The sequence below is a fragment of the Mus pahari genome, unplaced genomic scaffold, assembly GCF_900095145.1.
Source record: "Mus pahari unplaced genomic scaffold, PAHARI_EIJ_v1.1 scaffold_12151_1, whole genome shotgun sequence".
NCBI classification, from domain to species: Eukaryota; Metazoa; Chordata; class Mammalia; order Rodentia; family Muridae; genus Mus; species Mus pahari.
Window position 1 is genome coordinate 9,932 of NW_018392357.1, and position 3,905 is coordinate 13,836.

Here is a 3,905-nt window from a genome sequence, read left to right on the forward strand (position 1 = left end):
CAACAGGGTAGAAGCCAACCTGGTCTAAAGAGTGAGTTCTAGCCAGGGTTATTTTAGTGAGAACTTCTCTCAAAAAACAGCAACAAAACATACAAAAACACTGCATTTACAATCATAACCAGTGTCTTCAACCAGTTCTTCTTAAGAGACTCTGAATTTGAACTCCTCTGTCCCATCTCCTGTCTAATGATTCTGGGTCTGATGGAGTATCCCAGTGGAGGAAAGTGATTTATTTATAGGTAACGAAGGTTGATAAGAAGAAGCTAGACTTGGATTCCTGCCCAGCTGGAGATCCTGGCCAGCCGGCCAGGAGCAGAGACCTGGCACTGGACACAATCACTCACAGCACACACCCCAGATGCAGCTCCCCCCCCCCCCCCCCCCCCCCCCCCCCCCCCCCCCCCCCCCCCCCCCCCCCCCCCCCCCCCCCCCCCCCCCACCCCCGCCCCCAGTATTCAGCCGCATCCAGCTTCACAGGTAAGATCTTAAACCCCGTCCGGAGACCGGGCAGGCATACCAGCACCCCTGCCACCCGGGAAGCAGATTCCCCCCCCCCAGCCAGAGACTCTCGCCTTCTGGCTACCACCTGTGCCTGCCAAGAGCAGAGACCTGGTCCCACACAGCACACACACCAGTGGCATCTTGACCCCCCTCCCCACCCCCCAGTTGCAGCTCCATTCTCCAGGATCACAGTATCACAGGACCGATAGGCTCCAGTCAGAGACAGGGAGATCAGATAACACCAGAGATAACCAGATGGCCAGAAGCAAGCGTAAGAACATAAGGAACAGAAACCAATTTGACTTAGCAACCTCAGAACCCAGTTTTCCCACCACAGCAAGTCCTGGATACCCAAACACACCCTTAAAACAAGATTCAGACCTAAATTCTCATTTCATGAAGATGATAGAGGACTTTAAGGACATAAATAACTCTTTTAAAGAAATGCAGAAGAACACAAGTAAACAAGTAGAAGCCCTTAAAGAGGAGACACATGAATCCCTTAAAGAAATACAGGAAAACACATCCAAACAGGTGAAACAATTGAACAAAACCATCCAGGATCTAAAAATGGAAGTAGAATCATTAAAGAACACTCAAAGGGAGACAGCTCTGGAGATGGAAAACCTAGGAAAGAGAACAGGAGTCAAAGATGGAAGCATCACCGACAGAATACAAGAGATAGAAGAGAGACTCTCAGTGGTAAAACATACAAGGCATAGACACAACAGTCAAGGAAAATACAAAAGGCAAAAGGCTCCTATCTCAACATTCAAGAAATCCAGGACACAATGAAAAGACCCAACCTGAGAATAATGGGTATAGAAGAGAGTGAAGATTCCCAACTCAAAGGGCCAGCAAACATCTTCAACAAAATTATAGAAGAAAACTTTGCTAACCTAAAGAAATAAATGCCCATAAACATACAAGAAGCCTACAGAACACCAAGCAAATGGGACCAGAAAAGAAATTCCTCTCATCATATAATAATTAAAACACCAAATGCACAGAATAAAGAAAGAATATTGAAAGCAGTAAGGGGAAAAGGTCACATTACATATAAAGGCAGACCTATCAGAATTACACCAGACTTCTCACCAGAGACTATAAAAGCCAGAAGATCCTGGGCAGATGTCATACAGACCCTAAGAGATCAAATATGCCAGCCTAGGTTACTACACCCAATAAAACTCGCAATTACCATAGATGGAGAAGCCAAGGCTTTCCAAGACAAAACCAAATTTAAACAATAGCTTTCTACTAATCCAGTACTACAGAGGATAATAGAAGGAAAAGTTCCACACAAGGAGGGAAACTCCACCCAAGAAAAAGCAAGAAATTAATCTACTCACAACAAACCCAAAAGAAGAGAAACACACAAGCGTAATTCCAACTCTAACAACAAAAATAACAGGAAGCAACAATTATTGGTCCCTAATATCTCTCAACATCAATAGACTCAATTCCCCAATAAAAAGACAAAGGCTAACAGACTGGATATGTAAACAGGATCCAGCATTTTGTTGCATACAGGAAACACATGTCAGAGCCAAAGACAGACACTCCCTCAAAGTAAAAGGACAGGAAATTTCTTTCTAAGCAAATGGCCCCAAGAAAGCTGGAGTAGCCCTCTTAATGCCCAACAAAATAGACTTTCAACCAAAAGCATTACCCCACAGTACAGGAGATGGAAGAGAGAATCTCCGGTTTAGAAGACATGATAGAAAAAAACAGTGTATCAGTCAAAAAATTTCAAAATCTAAAACGTTCATGACACAAAACATCCAGAAAATCTGGCACACTATGAAAAGACTAAACCTAAGAAAAATAGGAATAGAGGAAAAAGATTCTCCTCTCAAAGGCCCAGAAAATATCTTCAACAAAATCATAGAAGAAAATTTCCCTAACCTAAAGAAAGAGATACCTATAAAAGAACAAGAAGTTTCAGAAGACCCAACAGATTGGACTAGAAAAGAAAATCCTCTTGTTACATGATACATACAGAACAAATTGAGAATTTTGAAAGCTGCAAGGGAAAAAGGCCAAGTAGAATATAAAGGCACACCTATCAGAATTATACCCAGTTTCCATCTGAGACTCTAAAAGCTAGAAAGGCCTGGACAGAGGACTTGCAGACCCTAAAAGACCAGAGATGTCAGCCTAGACTATTAGACCCACCAAAACTTTCAATCACCATAGATGGAGAAACCAAGATATTCCATGACAAAACCAAATTTAAACAATACCTTTTCACTAACCTAGCCCTACAGAGGATACTAGAAGGAAAACTCCAACACATTGAAGCTAAGTATACCCAAGAAAACACAATAAATAAATAATTTCACACCATTAAGACCAATAGAAGAGAAACACACATATACGCACACACAACCACCATTAACATTAAAGTAATAGACAGTAACATTAATTGGTTATTAATATCTCTCGACATCAATGGACTCAATTTTCTAGAAAAAAAGACACAGGCTAACAGAAAAAATATTAAACGCTGTATGCAAGAAACATATTTCGGTAGCAAAGATAGTCATTATCTCAGTATAAGGGATGAAAAAACGGTTTTCAAAGCAAATGGAGCCAAGAAACAAGCTGGAATAGCAATTCTATTATCTAATAAAATAGACTCCGAACATTAGGTAATCAAAAGAGACAGAGAAAGACACTTCATTCTCATCAAAGGAAAAATCCACCAAGAGAACATCTCAATTCTGAGCATCTATACCCCAAAGGCAAGGGCACCCACATTTGTAAAAGAAACATTACTAATGATTGAATCACACATCTAACAAAGGTGACAATTTAAGTGACCTAACAGATATCTATAGAACATTTCACCCAAGCACAAAACAACATACCCTCTATGTGTCTCATGGAACCTTCTCCAAAATGTACAATATAATATGTCACAATGTCACAATGTAAACCTCAACAGATACAAGAAGATTGAAATAACCCACACATCTATTCAGGTCACTATGGATTAAAGTTTGACTTCAACAACAGAAACAAGAGAAAGCCTACATATTCATGGAAACTGAACAACTATATACTCAGTGATCAATAGGTCAAGAAATAAAGGCAAAAATTAAAGACTTTCTAGAATTCAGTGAAAATGAGGGCACTACAAACCCAAACGTATGGGACACTATAAAAACAGTGCTAAGCTGAAATTTATAGAGGAGAAAGTGGGGAAAAGCCTCAAGATATGGGCACAGGGAAAATTTTCCCAAACAGAACAGGAATGGCTTATGCTGTAAAATCAAGAATTGACAAATGGGACCTCATAAAATTACAAAGCTTCTGTAAGGCAAAAGACACTGTCAACAAGACAAAAAGGCCACCAACAGATTGGGAAAGGATTTTTACCAATCCTAAATCTGATAGAG